Here is an 18,461-nt window from a genome sequence, read left to right on the forward strand (position 1 = left end):
ACATGTCCTTGAGTTGCTCAAAGAAAAAAATTATCTCTTTCGTTGCTACACTGCCATCTGCTGCAAACCACGTCCCAAGATCTGTAGAGAAAGTAATGGATTCTCTTACCCCGCAAAATTTCAACGATGTCATTTTTTCGAAAGATATCAAGTATGAAAGGGTGTTTACATTTTCCTGGACAGCTCTGCATTCCCACTTAGAAGTATGCATACTGAAGAGAACATCTCCAGTTACATGATCCCCATTCATGAAACTAGCACGCAATATACACATGTGACTATTTAACTGAATTGTACACAATACTTTTCGTTATAAGTCCAGGCGCTAGGATGTATAAATTCTAAGGTGACGTGTAGATGTTCGTGGGATTATCAGGGGTATGACAAATCCATTTCATACTATGTAATAGACTACCCCGTGTCCAGTTTATCGTAATTTAAAATGCAGGTCGTACGGGATATTGCTGTCTCCGGAATATCAAGGGGAGGTGTATTGCAAAACGCGGCATTCACGCGATACTTTGTTTAACCCTCATTCCTTTTTGATAAGTGGCAGCCTCAGTCTTCGTAGCACATGGGCTTGCTTCGTTGCAAAGTTTTCGTGCATCAAGATTACGAAATAACGTGGTTGGTGCTCCCACTTTGAGTAAACGACGATGCGGCAGCAGACCAGCGGCATCAATCGAGTTTAATACCTCCGTTGGTAACTGTAGGGCCTCAGTGGCAACAGTGACATTATCACCAGACTTGTACTCAGTGACTACACTTGATAACATTTCTAGTACTTTTTATTTCATTGGCGTTCTCTTTCTAGGCGGAAGGGCGCAGTAATTGAAGAATGGCCCCCTTTCGTAGCCATTTCATAGTGTGAAGTTAGGTCGAAATATACGGGCCTACCACATCAGTGAGCTTTGCAATGGAAGATACCAAAATACACACATATACACACGTCGACACACAAACAGTCACATACAAAAAGTGGAAGTAAACATCGGAAAGTTGACTACACTTACGAGTGTTAGTTGAAACCACAGATACAACACGGGAAATGGCTAGGTTTCAAGCCGTTTTTCACACGAGGGAAAGCTGCAAGGTTTCAGACGCATTACTATAGGTAGCTTTAAATCAAATTATAAAAACAACTTTCATTAACTGTTTTAAACCTTTAACCAATGTCCCACAACGAGGAAACACACAGTAGTCCCGGACACCCACTGAAGAAGGCGAAACGAGTGTGCATGGGTAAGTAAAATTAAACACTTACGTGCAGCATGCAAAAAGGCGTTTTGCTGCACACTACTGCAATTTATATACAGCAGCTGACACTATGTTTAACAACATTAAACTCTTTTTTACCCTCAAAAAATCAACAGGTAGATTATTTTTGAATACTGTACTATGAAAATGATCAAGGTGTAATTATTACCGTAGCCTCTTCTATTTTGTTCACAGAGAGTCGTCTGCGCAGAATGAGATCACCCCTATTAGCCTATGTAAGTACAACGTATGGTAAATCCTATCTCTCTCTACGAGTAATGTACATTTTAGAAATACTTGTTGAACTAGAAGGAATAATCATTGTTTGCATTTCAACCTTAAAATTTTTCAAGATCTCTCATTTTTCATCCATTATTTTACTTTCCTTTGTAAGCATACACGAAAAGACTTACTTGTTTTAGACACAAAATATAGCTTTTTTATTATTTCGTTTCTTTAAAAAAATCACACTCAGTAGAGCGTAACGCATAGTGCAGTGTTAGTAGAATCAGAAATACAATGCTGAAAATATAAACGCGTGGGCATACATGAAAGGACTTAACTGGTTATGAAATAATTGTCACACATAATATCAGTTCAGCCTGAAGCTGAGGAATCATGATGTACATTTGTAAACGGGAATAATAAGCATAATCGCGATCAAACAAGTCTGTTCATGTTCGAACACTATAATGGGGTACAGAAAAGATGAGTTGTCATAATTCAACCACGTCTAGCAGTGATGGGGAAACTATTTTCATGTAACTTAAAGATGTACAATCCTAAGTATAACGTTCTGGCCAGAAAAGTGCCCTAAGGTTTAATTCGTTATTTACAATCGCAGTCTAGAAAACACGCAACTCAGAATTTTTGCTTTTTAGCGGCTTGTTTAAAACTTGTAGTTCAAGAATTTTTTTTAAATACTTAATTAATGAAAAGCCTACACGTAAAGGTATGTCGCGTTGAATTTATTCGTTGGAGGACTGATGAAGCTGGTAAGTTACGGCTTCACAAACTGCTTCTTTCGTACACACTCGAAGATGCTGTATAATGACTGCAACCGCTATTTTCGAAGTTGAATGGAAGGGAATTGAAACAACCATTGTAGCATATTGCTGCTTAAGTACATTTGAAAAGATTCCATGTCAAACACAAATAACAGTGTTAATATGAAAATCTTTAATGTAATTTTATTTCGATATGAAATGAGACGAAATGAAAACGGTTAGTTGAATGGAGTGATTTTAATTAATGTTTGAAGCTAGAAATTTTCTTCCTGGACATCATTTAGTGCTTCTAATTGTAGCTTCAATAAGAAAATCAAATTAAATGAGTTATTCCTTCATCATCGGATAGTTTGCGAATATTTGTAGTTCTTAATGTCTGTTTCACCACCGAGAATTATATGTGCCATTACATGCCAAAACCAATCAGTTCGTAAGTTTGAGAAAAGAATATTATCACGGAGTAAAAACAAAGCTCCTGTGACGTATGTAGTTTGTTTTACGTAAGACAGAACGAGGAAATATGCAGAATCCATTTGTGACACGGTGTTAGAGGCACACGAAGTGTCACGTTTCTGGAAATACGGAATTACAGGGACAGACGTGTACACAGTGGCATATCTACTCAGATTATTCTGGCTTGCTAAAATGTTTTCTGTAAATGGTAGTCCCAGTACTTCATTCACAACTGCTTGGCCGCATGTTGTGCATGTTAGTTATCTCGTTCGTCGGTGTGGGTCTCCTAATGTGTAGTCTGCGGACAGAGTAAAGATTTGCTTTTCTAGATGAACAGTCGGAAGGAATGGGTTCATGTAATAGCAAATGAGTCGAGATTATAGCCCACAGCCATTGTTCCGTAGGTTTGCTTACAAAACTGTGTCGCTCAGAATGCAGCTAAAGCTACTTCTCGAAGCAAATGAAAGCGGAAATAGAAAGAAACACATCTCAAATGCAGGGACCTTCAATGTTGTTAGTCACGAACAGCAATTTTTGCCCATTTGTAAATCATATTACTAAGAAATGGGAAGGCGCTGCTAGGAAATCACATACAGAAAATTCAGAACTGCTTTCTGGTTTTCAGACGGGGAGATTCTTTTGCAGGGATGTGTGGCAATGGACGTCTTTATTAGTAGGACCACAAGAAAAAAGTACCAAGTAATTTTTTACAAGAAAAAACTTTTTACGGCTTTCAACTCAGTTCTGTCTCAAGAAGAGGCACGCAGATTTCCAATCTATTCTGCAGACGTCGCTTTGAGGAAGGTTCTATCAGTTGTAGGATCCACGAAATAATAAAATAGGGATATATGAACGACGTTTGGAAGAGTCTGAAGCAGGCTGTCGTAAGTCACAAACAATTTTATCGTCGAAGCAGGCGCCAGTAAAAGGATAATAACGCGGCGATAAATTGTTATGGTACATGTGTACAGAAAACTAGATATGTAGCTCTCATTAAAGAATACCTTTGTCTTCTTATTGACTGATGACTTACTGACACACAGTTAACATCCTTTCATAAAATTTACTATTCACAGCGTTAGTTGGGGTAACGAATGGCTTATTAAATACAAAATGAAAGCGCCATCGCAACAATTAAGACACTAAACTCGCATCTGGGGAGCCCGTTGTTCAAATCGCCGTATGCAGAGATAGATTTAGTTACCCAGATGATTTTTTTTTTTTCGCGAGACCTGAAACTGGAGTAACACGTCGAGGCATGGGACCTACGTGACCTTGAAATCATTCTGGGAAACCTGTAGGATACTTGATCCACGAGTCTTACGGTGTTACGAACTCTTGCTCGTCGGTTCACGGAGTCTGTATGGGTATCGACAACATCCCATAAATGGTCGACTGAGTTCAGTTCCGGTGATGTAGGTGGCCAAGCCGTTGTTGAGAATTCACGGGAGTGTTCATCAAACGACCTGCTTGCTACAAAAGGACGGTGAATTGAAGCATGGTCCTGCTGAAAAAGGCCATTTCCTCAGGGTATTCTATTGTCAGAAGGGGAGCCAGCAGATCAGCGTGAATGTCTGTGTCAACTACCTCTCTCACTGGTCATGGACAAGCGGGCCTGATTGCAACCATGTGATCACACTTGCTTCCAATGAAAGGCCTCTAGTCCTAAATTTAATGTAGTTTATTCCTGGTCATGATTAATTTGTCTTCATTGAATTCAGAAGAGTGCATTTCCGTTACTTGCTTACGGTACAGTCATGCCTGGGAGAAGTATTGCCTATGGAACTAATTTTGTTGATTTTTATTTCCTTTTCATTTTATATCAGCGTGCTATGGACGTCTTATCGGCAGTTCTAATCACGGATACTGCCACGGTATGAATGTGTTGATCACTGGAAGTAAAATCAGGGTAGCTTTCTTCGTTCTTATTGTTGAGCCGTTGGATTTCCTGTTGCATTTAGTCTTTTTAAAAGCTACTTCGTGTCTTTGGTCAGGCAGAATAATAGAGAAGCTGTGGGAATTTCCACCGAACTCTTGCTGAAATTGAAGGGATTCTTGAGCAATTGGTGCTGGCATTTCCAGCATCCAACCGATATTGTGGAAAACCCTGCACTGCGGTGTTTGCTATTGCCTGTCCTCAGTCTCCACTCAAGCGGAAGCTTTTGAATTTTTTCTGAGTCATTTTGTCGAGGTCTGACGGCGTGCTGAATGCATCTTCATTTCGAGTGAACAGAATAAAACTTTTTTTTTTTATTCCAGCTAGTCGTTTCGCTTCATAGTGCAGGTAGAATGACAGCACTGTTATAAAGGAAATTACGTCGCTCACATTTGTGTGTATAGATTTTATAGGTTTCAATTTAGTTTCTAAGAGGATGAATTAGATTTCATTTTCCTCCATCATTAGGATTTTTCCATTGTCCTTTATAGGATCTCTTGACCAGGATGAGTGGTCGCTAGCTAGGTCTGTAATTCGTAGGAACTATTAGAATATCGTTGATACGGTCAAATTATTTTCTAGTGGTTTTCTTTCACATTTGTAGGGAGCGTTTGAGTTTTATTGTACTCACAAGACTTCTGACGACAAAACCATTTAATAAGACCATTATGTCTAGAGAGTTTGTTAACAACTAAACACCCGTAAGGAACCATGTTATCTGGATGTTTTTGCTTAGCTAAGAGATAAATCGAGGACAGAATACCTCTCTGATTATAAACACCATCGCGTGCATTCCACCACGGTCTTCCACCTCCTGTGACTGTTGATAACAGTTGTCTTTTTAAAAGACAAATGGAGATCATTTCCTGAGCAGTCGTGCTGAAGTCGCTTCGGTTCCATTACGCATTATAGACAAATCATTAAGCCAAATTACATCAAATTATCTCAATGACTTCAGAGGACGTTGCACTCGATGCAACTTCCAGACTGAGAGGCATTGTCTGCTCGTGAAAAGAACCAAAGTGACTTCATGGAGTCCTTGGATTATAGCGAAAGATGTATCCCATATTTTAATGAAATCAAATCATAAAGTCAGCGGATTGGTAACGTGTTTACATACCATGCAGCGGGGTCGGGTCCAGTTCCCGGCGGGTTTGAGATTTTCTCTGTCGACAGGGTGTTTTGTTGTCCTCATCATCAACGACACGCAAGTCGCCCACTGCAGCGTCATCTGAAATAAGACGTGCAACCAGGTTGCGGTACTGCTCTGGTTGGAGTTTCCTGGCCAACAATGCCACACGATTATTTACTTTTTTTCTCATCACACATACTTGGAGATACTAAAAACGCTTCTCCTAATAGCTATCATTATTAGACTGCAAATGAAGTAAATACGGATGTAATGTTGTTCAGTTCATCATCCTCAGTCACCAATAGAAATATATTCATTTGTGCCGGGCTCAAATGGTTCAAATGGCTCTGAGCACTACTGGACTCAACTTCTGAGGTCACCAGGCCCCTAGAACGTAGAACTAGTTAAACCTAGCTAACCTAGGGACATCACACACATCCATGCCCGAGGCAGGATTCGAACCTGCGACCGTAGCGCTCGCGGCTCCAGACTGTAGCGCCTAGAACTGCACGGCCACTCCGCCCGGCCACTTATGCGTGTTACTTCCAGTAGAAAGACCAATGGACATCTTACACCATACATGAGCCGCCTCCTGCCTAGACAAGAGAGTATTGGTTCGCGAATGCATACCCTAATGTGGCACACGCATCATTACGATGCGTCTGTCAGCTCGATGTAACTGAAATCGGGATCTATCAGACCATTCTATACCCATCCGCCGTTACGAAGGACATAGCGGTGTTCGCAGAGTCACGCCAGCCGTTAGCTCCATGTGAGACAGTCGGTAAACGGGTGATGGGGGATGATCTAGCCTATGAGCTACGTTCGTCTCCGCACAATGATGGATGGCAGAAACGGACAGCCCTCATCCGAACTGCCACAATAGGTTATCGGTCTTTCCATACAGCTCTGCAGACTTCTTATCGTCCCATCGTCCCCTTGCGGCAGTTACGTATGTGGAAACATTGTGTCTGCGACACTGAAGATATACTGTAGACATTACTGATTTCGAAATTTATAATTCTTTTGCAATTTGCTTTACGTACTGTTCAAGTGTCTTCTGCCGACTCACATCAGCTCTCAGAAACAGAGTGTTCCAGTATTGTGTCTACACATGTTCTGCATGCCGCATCTAGCCTCATAGACGACACATCTTCAGATGGAACTGCCCTTCTAGTGACTTTCGGTCACTCAGTTAAAAATGTATCCCACAAAGCAACATTAAATGTCAGCTTGTCGATACCTGACTGTATACTACCAAGTGCGTGTTATCTGACTCAGTTCACTAGATTCCGGTATTTAAAAAAAAAAAAAAAAAAAAAAAAAAAAAAAAACAAAGAAAACAAAGAAAACAAACAAACAGATCTGCTGATCTTATGAGAATTGTTTGCTAACCTAAAAATAACAAAACCGTATCGTTATAGAAGCCACCGAAGACGCCTTAGAACAAGAAAAAGTTGAAACTCGTCTGGGAAAAATAAATTAAATTGCAGCATGGAAAGTCGGTTTCATTCACAAAACACGTATAACAGAAAATAAGTTTGCAATTTTTGTTATGGCTAGGTATGGCTAGAATGATAGAAAAGTGAGACTTAGGACGCCGGTACTTAATCTCGTATGCGAGGATCTGGGGTTCTTGCTATAAAGGTCCTTTGAAGAAAAAAAAAATTTTTACTACTACTACTAGGCTAATTTCTGTGTAGCTCTACAGGACCTTTATAGTTAAATGTTTCCCACACCACCGTGTATTGTCTTTCTATGTGTGTGAGTAACTGTATGTTCACTGTTTTGGGTAAATACATACAGCGTACACAGGGCTATGTGTGAAACTGATAGCGATTACACGCTTCCGCTGTTGTAGAAATCTGCTCCAGATGCTGCAGATACCGTGTTGAGCTGAAAGTGGTAACCAAAGTACGGAGAAATATTCTTCGGGACTCTGTTGCATAGCAATCAGATTGCTTTCATTTCTGAGAAATGTCGCGGTATTACTGTGGATTTGAATGATCCATGAAGTGACTTCTTTTCCGAAGAAAACATCGAACTATTTCACTAGAACTCAACGGTCCCGTCGGAACTGTTCTCAAGCTGGTATTTATTGTTAAATCACAATAGAGGTATACGCTGGGTGTAGAATAACACGTACCTTCTTGAAATGAACAATATTTTATTGTTCTATTAACTGATTTCCTTCCATATACACATATATTTTATGAAACATATGTATAAAACATATATTTTATGAAGCGCTGACATGGTCACATACACGGATATTGCAGATGTAACGCACATAAGCATTCGTCGTTAGTTCTACCAATCTCGTGTTCTTACTACTCGTCCCCTGTTGTATTACAACGCAATTGATGAAATTGTGGAACTCGTTTTCCCTGCTCACTTCGTCTTCTCGTCGATGATAGACTGTTCCACCATTAGTATTGTTTGATGATTGGCTGGGTGAAGTTCATTATACACTACGGATTGAGGTGCTGCCATTATTTTGTAATAAACTTTGTTCAAGGATTTTATTGCATGACAGCCACAAAATCATGACGTAGGATTTGAATAAAACTATAACTATTACGAATGCTTCAGTTCCGGACGGCGTTCGCTAGTTGCAAATTACTGTTTAATTTCCTTCCGATACGCAAACAAAAATTCAGTTCACTACATGATTGTTTTATTTCGAATGCTTCCTCCGACCCAATTTCACGATTGACCGCGCCTGAACACTCACAATTAACTACTGTCGCGCTGGCGCACACCTAAAAATAAGCAACCGTAAAACCTGGTTTTGAGACCAGAGGTGTTTAAACGCAAGACCTCACAGAGACTATATATGTCATCTTAGCGGTCACGATTCAGCAACGATGAACGAATGATTGCAGAAGTTTAGGTTACGCGTCCTGTAAAAGTATGTTCCAGAATTTTTTGGACCATATAAGCAAGCGGAAGTCTTCTAGCATCGGAAGTAATTTTTTCTACCAGGTTGACATGCTGATCCATGATGTTCGTAATCTTTCACATGTGCGATAGCAACGTTATCTTTAGATCTTGCACTTGGATATAGCTGCAGGTCGCACGCAGAGAAATAATATTTTCAAGAGGAGAAATACCATATCATTGAAATACAAGGAAAACAACATTGACAAGTAAGCAACCCCGCGCAGAGTTTTCTGCCTCCTAAGCAGAAGCTGGCACGGCTTTCTCGACATGATAACTACTTCAGTGTTTGTTCGGACACAGTATAAAATACTATTGTTGCTTCTGCAAATTTTTTCACTGTAGCTGCTTAACAACTTAAGTTTGAACTATGGTGAGATCTGTGGCGAGACAATTGATATTATGTCACGCTAATATAAGCACAAGCACGAAGAAAAGGGGAATGTGGTTACTCTGACTGCAGAGGAACCGAAGGAATAAAACATCACTGCCTAAAAGTAAATTATGTAGAACAAACGAAAGAACTGTTGAATAGCGTAGACGTTTATGTTATGCAGTTAATACTGAAATCTAAACGGACAGCGTATATTCATACACACAATGCTATGTAACTTCACACACTGAAATTCAACATAAAGTACGTTCCAAAATACTAATTCAAAATAATGTTGTCTTTAAGTAAAAAATTCTACATCAACCAACCGTGTTATCTAAAACTACAATGGTCACTGTCAAGGTTATTATGTGACCCATGAATCTAACACCTAGTGCATGACCAATTCTGAAGAAATTTAAAAAATAGCGTTTTCACTTCTTATCTGTTGAATACTCCAACTGGATATTTTCTTCCCAGAACTGTAATACTTGCATATCAGGCTCAGTCAGAGACTAGTACCCTCACATCTAGAAAAATATCTGTTACACTTTAAATCCGTCACCACTTACGGTTGGATAATTGTTCGTTTAACATATTTTATTGTTTCGCAGGGCTGCATGTATCTGTAAGACTGTGACCGATTTTGGTTGCATCAAACCATATTCAGATGTGAGTGCATCGGCTACAAGGATAACCCCCTCAGTTTCTATATGAAACTTAAGTGCACGAAAGTTTTTAAAAAAGAAAACAGTTTATACTTGGAAATTATGTGCTGCAACTGACGTTTAGGGAAAGAATCTATTATACCAGCCGCAGTTGGGTAGTAATTTGTTTAACAAATTTTATTGCCTTTCGAGTTTAGATATATTTCTAAACTCTGACCGATTTTGATATCAAACGATATTCAGAACACAGTACGTTTCTATATGAAAATATATGAGGTTTTACATGGGAATCAAAGTGCCAAACAGTTTCTAAATAGAAATTTATGTGCAAAGGCTCAGAACAACATGTTGATGTTGTATTAAGTAGCATGCAAATTTGTGTATAGAAATGTCCGTTTACTATTGAAGCTGAAGGCGGTTTGACGAAATGGTTTTAGTACCAAGTACTATCTAGATGGACAATAAAATTTCTTGTAGAGCTATTCATTGTGAATTTCCAAAAGAAATCATAACATGTAATTTTCTGCAAAATTATTAATTTTGTACTTTAACCAGTCGGTTATCGGTATTTGTGTGTCGTGCAAATTTTCAGTTTAGTAAAGATCGAGATGGTGGGAAGGTTTATCCTATACATCAGCATAAAAGATTTTCTGTAATAACAAGACTCAGATAGTATTCTCTATACTGATATACTTATTTCAATATTTCAATGCTCCTACACAAATCGATCGTGAAATAGCAACTGGTGGTAGCATTTCTTTTACTAACACAACATTCTAGATATCGCTACTTAATTCTTCAATTTCAACTGCGCGTGAACAAACAATGACAGGTGACACATCATGGTCGCGTAAGTGAAGCTTCACAGAGCCATTAGTATAACAAAGAAGACATGACTATAATAGGTCTAAAGTACAATTATTTGCTAAATAAAACAGTTGCAAGAAGAGAGAAAATTCGGTTACATTGATAACAGATTCACCAATAAGGTTGTAAAAGATAAATGTATTAAATTTTCTAAGACGAAAAGATGAAAGAAAGAAAGCTGATCTCTTTTTACATAACTAAAACGTATCTACGGTGAATATTATTGCTTTATTACAACTGGAAACTAGTAAAGAGCTCCCGATCTCTCATTGCAGCAACTCTATGCAGCCTCTAAAGGTAGCGATCACCCAGCACATTAAATCTATTTTCGGTTTCATTGATTACAGATTCACCAATAAGGTTGTAAAAGATACATGTATTAAATTTTCAAAGACGAAAAGAGGAAAGAAAGAAAGCTGATCTCTTTTTACATAACTAAAACGTATCTATGGTGAATATTATTGCTTTATTACAACTGAAAACTACTAAACAGCTCCCGATATCTGATTGCAGCAACTCTACACAGCCTCTAAAGGAAGCGATCACCCAGCACATTAAAACTATTTTCGGGTTTCCAACACACAAAATTCCCACTTCATTAAATAGATTATAAGATCTGGAAGCGAGCTTCTTTGTTGCTTGCTTAGTTTAACAATCTTTCATCAATCAATTTCTCATTCCGTACTCACAACTTCATACCATGGCTGCCGATTGTACCGACCTCGTTACGACGGTGCCTACAATCTGAACAAATGCCAACGCTCTGTGTGTCTAAAGCGTTAGGTGCTGCAGGCCCTGCCTCGTACAAAATTTAATGCTACTTTTCTCTTGGACGCTAGACCAGAATGCAATAGAGTTCATGGTTAAGATATAATTAATAGCTACTTTCATTGTTGCGACTATGTAAATTTTCCTGGCGTGTAAACTGATTATATTCTTTCCGACTCTTCGGTCGGATAATACAAGCAGCTGACTGTATCACGGGGTTCCATATGGAAGCAATTTTGGGGTAGGGTGCTGTATGCTAAATCTCACCGATAAATGATTCCTACCGTGATTTTTCAAAAGATTCATAAATCGCATCAGCAAAAGGACCAGCACCTCAGTGACGGAAACTAGAAGATAATGAATGCCTACGGAGTACGTAGGTGTGCCGGCCGAGTCAAAGAATGTTTGTAACATTAAGTAAAAGAGCATTACCCATTTTAGTTAAATAATACTCTTTGTCTCTCTAAAATTATCTACCAGTACAATTTCAGTCGGTTCCTTCAACATTCAGTTCCAACAGCTAGTCGCGGGAGCCAATATTTGTGTCTCGTCATAAATCAGTTAGCAACTGTTTCACCACCGCTGATTTCTTGCGTTTTAGTAATCGTGTGCGGCGGCGGTGACCAACACACTCATTGTGAATGGTGTGAATCACATGGATAATGTAAGTTTCATAAGAATGGCAAAGGATTCATTAAACACTGGACTTTTCGAATCGTAGATCATATTTAACCGATAGAGTTAGAAGTCCATATTTTGGTTAGCGGACACGTAACACTTCTAAAATTATAAATATTTTCAATCTTTGCTATATCTGAAGGTACGCTACCAGCATTTGGTAAGAAAGCAACCGTTCTACGCGCGTTTGATGCTGATTCTGCCGAAGCACGATGGATCAGTTCTCCAGCGCCGCCATTCTGCTTGTACACAAGCTTAGGGTCATCAAGTTCTTGTGTCAATGTTTACACATTTCCACGAGTTCAATTCATAACATTTCAATTAGAACTTAGGAAGCGCTATTTAAGAAGCAGATGATGTTATCAACTATGAATGTCTGCATTGTAGTTCCATTCATAGTAGCTAATCATGGACCACCAAGAGATAACAAACATATCTAATTTCATTGTAATTGGTACAGGACATAAAGTGCCACACATAATACTATTACTAAAGTTAATTAAAGCTAAGTACCATAAATACTAATAAATGTTATTAGTAATTTCCTGTTGTGTTGTCACTTTTTGTTCCACGGCTGTCTGTCAACCAAGTTCAATTTCCTTACATGCACACTGTGTGACATTGTAGGGATGTCCTACACCACCTTCTTTTATCTACACTTATAATTTATTAATTAAAGCATATATAAAACTTTTTTGTAAATATTCTTATTCAGATATTAATTGTAACATTTTGCCAGTGATCATATGTTAGACAAAATGCATAAACGGAGATTCCATTCAAAACCTTATTATTCAGGTCATGCTATTTATTGTTCTGATAGTACTGAAATAATTAATTTCACTAGAAATACAGTAGTTCAAAAGTAACCGTAATTTCAAAATATCCTGCGGTCGGAAGTTCGAGTCCTGCCTCGGGCAGGGATGTGTGTGGTGTCCTTAGGTTAGTTAGGTTTAAGCAGTTCTAAGTTCCTAGGGGCCTGATGATCTCAGAAGTTAAGTCCCATAGCGCTCAGAGCGATTTGAACCTTTGTTTTAATTTCGTACAGCCAACTATCCACAAAAGTAAGTTAAATCTAAAGGAAGAACGACATTCATTATAAAAAGTAATTTACTCTGATTTCAGTGAAATAATCATATTTGCTTAAATTTTCAGGGTATTGTTAATTAAAGATTTCAACTATCCCAAACTATCGGAACAGATATTGCCCAAAATACTGTAACATTCCAGGACTTAGTGAGATACTTTTGTCAGTTTGACGTTTCATCGTACAATGAGACCCATATAATGTGACAACATTCACCAATTAGGAACTACGTTATTTTCAGTAACTAAATTCCGTCATACAGTATGGATGCCATACTTGTAATCCATTGAATCCCAGTGCGTATACGCAACTTGCTTCTGTATATGAAACTTCCTGGCAGATTAAAACTGTGTGCTGGACCGGGACTCGAACTCGGGACCTTTGCCTGTCGCGGGCAAGTGCTCTACCATCTGAACTACCGAAGCACGATTCTTCCCCCGTCCTCACAGCTTTACTTCCGCCAGTACCTCGTCTCCTACTTTCCAAACTCCACAGAAGGTCTCCTGCGAACCTTGCAGAACTAGCACTCCTAGAATTGCCTGTGAGTCTGTGAGGACAGGGCCTGAGTCGTGCTTGGCTAGCTCAGATGGTAGAGCAATTGCCCGCGAAACGCAAAGATCCCGAGTTCGATTCTGGGTCCGGCACACAGTATTGATCTGCCAGGAAGTTTGATATCAGCGCACAATCCGCTGCAGAGTGAAAATCTCATTCTGCTTCTGTATATTTTAAAAACTACTGCTCGCATCTGATATTCGTTAGATCAATTGTTTTAACTGCCAGTTAGAAGTGAACGTTTTAACATACGTGAGTTTCAAACTATAACTAGAGAACCGACATTGTGTAACACTGCAGTGCGAGTCTTTATAAGGCCGAATCTAGTGCTATTTGAGTCAGTCTGCTCTACGTTCTGGCTTAGCTTTAATTTCTTTTCTGTCAGTACGTGTTAAATTTCAGCTTTGCTTTCGAAGTCGTAGCATTGCATCGATCGCGTAATTGAATTCCGTTTTTTTTTTTTTTTATTATTCCTTCGGCACCTCAATTTGGTTACAGAGAAGTATGCAATGCGTCCCGTGTTTGTACTTGTTTACAGCAGCCTCAAGAATCCTTGTATTACAATATAAAGTGGTACAAGCAATACCGTTAATAAGGATTAACTGTTATACGCGGTTATTATGGTGCAACTGGCCAACAATAGTACAAAGAAAATAAATTCATATGTAACCGATGCAAATACTACTAAACGCCAAATTTGGTATCCATTTACGTAACCAAAAATGTTGACATGGAGGACGTGGTATATAATTACGTAACCAAAAATGTTGGCTTGGAGAACGATGAACAGGTGTATACTATGTGATGTTTGTACTGTCGTAGCGTTATACTCTGGGAGTGTCGTGCAACACGGAGGGTGATAATTCCGCAGTATCGAGCGCCTGACTGCCTGCTCTCGGCGTGCGTGCTGAGACCGCGAAGGGAAACTGCTGCGTGCACACAGCTTGGCTGGCAATTCGTCAGCTCTGCCGACGCCCTCGAATGCCTGCGACTCTCTCTGTTGGCGGCGTCTCCGTCAACGCCTCTGCAATTTGCCCCTCAAGTCGCCTGTTCGCCTACTGCGAAGAGGCTGCTCTCGAGCACACAGCCGCGAATACAAGAACAAAGTGCTTTCGTGGCTCCGCGCAGACACCGACTTAATCATCAGACCTGAAAGCTAGTTTACGTCGTCACTGTTTCGACTGGCGCTGCTAAGGCGCACTCATGTACTAGATTTCCACGTTAGAATGTTTTTATTGTGTTATCGGTCGTTTTTATCTATTATATCAGCCATCTGATGCGTTGTATTACAAGCTATTATTTCCTTTCTCGGATCTATTTCTTCTGTCATACCAATTCTTCACTGTTTCCGTTTCCTTTCCAAGACAGTTTCCTCTGGTCTTTCCCCTGGGCACAATATCTTCAGCATCATTCTCCTTTGCTCAGTATAATAAAAGATTCTCCAAATTTACGCTTTATATTATAGGAGTCAATCTACGAGGATGAATCAAATAAAAACCTTAGTTTTTAATAACAATACGAAATTTTGCGCTGTTATCCTGTAAGTTGGTAAGCCTGCTAGAGACAGCATGTAGATTGACCTGTGGGTGGCAGCGTAATGCAGATGCACACATACCGTCGCAGTATCAGTATAAAGATAGCCGTCACATTTGCGACTTGCACCAGATAAGAATATCGTTCTGTTATTCGGTTTTTGCGTAGTGAAGGTGTGAAACCTATTGAAATTCATCGACGAATGAAGATTCATGTTACTTCAGTGGAAGATGCTTCTCGTCCAGGTCAGCCACAACGAGTTGTAACTCCACAGAACATTGCAGCAGTAGAAGCCATAGTGAATGAAAACCGCCGAGTGACACTGAATGGGTAAGCATACCACATTGCGCATGGTGTGCTCCCGTTTCACAAAGTGTCTGCAAGACGGGTGCCACGGCAGCTGACTCCTGAAACTGGAGAACGACATGTTGATGCTTGTGAAGAACTTCTTCGGCGCTTTGAACGAGACGTTGATGGGTTCCCTGCAAGAATAGTTACTGGGGACGAAACCTAGGTTCATTTCCACCAACCGGAAACGTAAATCCACCATACTCATCAGACCTTGCCCAAAGCGATTTGCACGTGTCTGGACCACTCAAAGACACAATGGGAGGAGAGAAGTTCCGTTCTGATGAAGAGGTACGCCACGCTGTGCATGAGTGCTTGCGCGGTCTACCAAAAGAATTTTTTTCTAAAGGAATTTATGCACTTTGTAAGCGCCGGAGGGCTTGCATTGAGCGTGGCGGAGATTATGTTGAAAAGTGATACTGATTTGTGCCACTTCTGCACAATAAATAACATGCAAAAAAACCATTTAAGGTTTTCATATGACTCACCCTCGTATATTGACAACTAAATAGAATAGAAACTTAGTTGAAGGATATAAGGCAGCTATTTTTCGCTCATATGACGAATGAAAGACCGTAGACATATTTTATGTTCTTCCGATAGGTATTTCTGAGCGAAAGCTCCTTCACAAGAGTTTCCAAGATTAACCACACAGTGAGTGGACGTACTTTTATCCGTAAAATACACTCCTTGAAATTGAAATAAGAACACCGTGAACTCATCGTCCCAGGAAGGGGAAACTTTATTGACACATTCCTGGGGTCAGATACATCACATGATCACACTGACAGAACCACACGCACATAGACACAGGCAACAGAGCATGCACAATGTCGGAGCTAGTACAGTGTATATCCACCTTTCGCAGCAATGCAGGCTGCTATTCTCCCATGGCGACGATCGTAGAGATGCTGGATGTAGTCCTGTGGAACGGCTTGGCATGCCATTCCCACCTGGCGCCTCAGTTGGACCAGCGTTCGTTCTGGACGTGCAGACCGCGTGAGACGACGCTTCATCCAGTCCCAAACATGCTCAATGGGGGACAGATCCGGAGATCTTGCTGGCCAGGGTAGTTGACTTACACCTTCTAGAGCACGTTGAGTGGCACGGGATACATGCGGACGTGCATTGTCCTGTTGGAAAAGCAAGTTACCTTGCCGGTCTAGGAATGGTAGAACGATGGGTTCTATGACGGTTTGGATACACCGTGCACTATTCAGTGTCCCCTCGACGATCACCAGAGGTGTACGGCCAGAGTAGGAGATCGCTCCCCACACCATGGTGCCGGGTGTTGGCCCTGTGTGCCTCGGTCGTATGCAGTCCTGATTGTGGCGTTCACCTGCACGGCGCCAAACACACATACGACCATCATTGGCACCAAGGAAGAAGCGACTCTCATCACTGATGACGACACGTCTCCATTCGTCCCTCCATTCACGCCTGTCGCGACACCACTGGAAGCGGGCTGCACCATGTTGGGGCGTGAGCGGAAGACGGCCTAACGGTGTGCGGGACCGTAGCCCAGCTTCATGGAGACGGTTGCGAATGGTCCTCGCCGATACCCCAGGAGCAACAGTGTCCCTAATTTGCTGGGAAGTGGCGGTGCGGTCCCCTACGGCACTGCGTAGGATCCTACGGTCTTGGCGTGCATCCGTGCGTCGCTGCGGTCCGGTCCCAGGTCGACGGGCACGTGCACCTTCCGCCGAACACTGGCGACAACATCGATGTACTGTGGAGACCTCACGCCCCACGTGTTGAGCAATTCGGCGGTACGTCCACCCGGCCTCCCGCATGCCCACTATATGCCCTCGCTCAAAGTCCGTCAACTGCACATACAGTTCACGTCCACGCTGTCGCGGCATGCTACCAGTGTTAAAGACTGCGATGGACCTCCGTATGCCACGGCAAACTGGCTGACACTGACGGCGGCGGTGCACAAATGCTGCGCAGCTAGCGCCATTCGACGGCCAACACCGCGGTTCCTGTTGTGTCCGCTGTGCCGTGCGTGTGATCATTGCTTGTACAGCCCTCTCGCAGTGTCCGGAGCAAGTATGGTGGGTCTGACACACCGGTGTCAATGTGTTCTTTTTCCATTTCCAGGAGTGTAGTTATTTCCCTATCTTTGTGTGTCACGTCAAGTATTATGGAAGCATAAAAAAGGATGATGGTGATGTTCGATTTGTTGCGCGCTTAATTGCGCGGTTGTCAGCGCCCGTACAAAATTTCCAGTCTTAACCCATTACAATCTTGCCAATTTCATTAACGATGAATTTCATGAATGATGAAATGACGAGGACAATACAAACACACAGTCCCCAGGTGGAAAAAATCCCCAACGCGGCCGCATAAAAAAGGAAATGAAGGATTATAAAATTAAGAAAATATTGTTTCTTTTAGTTTGACACTAGAAAAGTTTTGTGTTGTACTTTCAGCTTTTCCTCTTTCATACAAATTGTAAACTAGGAACATACTTAAAATTATGCTATTATTTATTACTATTACCTATGTGATTAACTCTCTCAGATAATGTTCTAAATTTTTGTATTGGTACTGCAATGTACTGAAATGGGGTTCAAACGCTCACATAGATTTTTCACAGCTGTCAAACATTCAGTACCTCTACGTTAGCATGACTGTCAAGCTGAGTTTCGATCTTAGAAAAAAAAGAATGTGCTGTAGAGAAGCTCGGAATCGGCCTTAGTATTCTTAGTATCCAACTCCGTTTGCTTGTAAGATATCCCACAACAGGGCAAAGTATGTGCGTGGTGGTCAGTTTGAGTGGTGGCTCAAACTACATGCTTGATTACCTCATTAACTGAAAGGTTCTCTTTCGTTCGTGTCCTATCTGCGCCTTTAATGTAA

General features: G+C 40.8%; 1 protein-coding gene across 3 annotated transcripts in view; it reads left to right on the forward strand.

Moving 5' to 3' along the window:
• Window positions 1-18,461, forward strand: part of LOC126272493 (sex peptide receptor) — a 3,488,090-nt gene that overhangs the window by 3,159,149 nt on the left and 310,480 nt on the right. For all 3 annotated transcript variants that reach the window (XM_049975380.1, XM_049975382.1, XM_049975381.1), the window contains one exon: window positions 1,453-1,493. The gene's annotated coding sequence lies outside the window, so the exon portion shown is untranslated. The remainder of the gene's footprint in view (window positions 1-1,452; window positions 1,494-18,461) is intronic.

Source organism: Schistocerca gregaria, chromosome 5 (assembly GCF_023897955.1).
Source record: "Schistocerca gregaria isolate iqSchGreg1 chromosome 5, iqSchGreg1.2, whole genome shotgun sequence".
Classification (NCBI taxonomy): domain Eukaryota; kingdom Metazoa; phylum Arthropoda; class Insecta; order Orthoptera; family Acrididae; genus Schistocerca; species Schistocerca gregaria.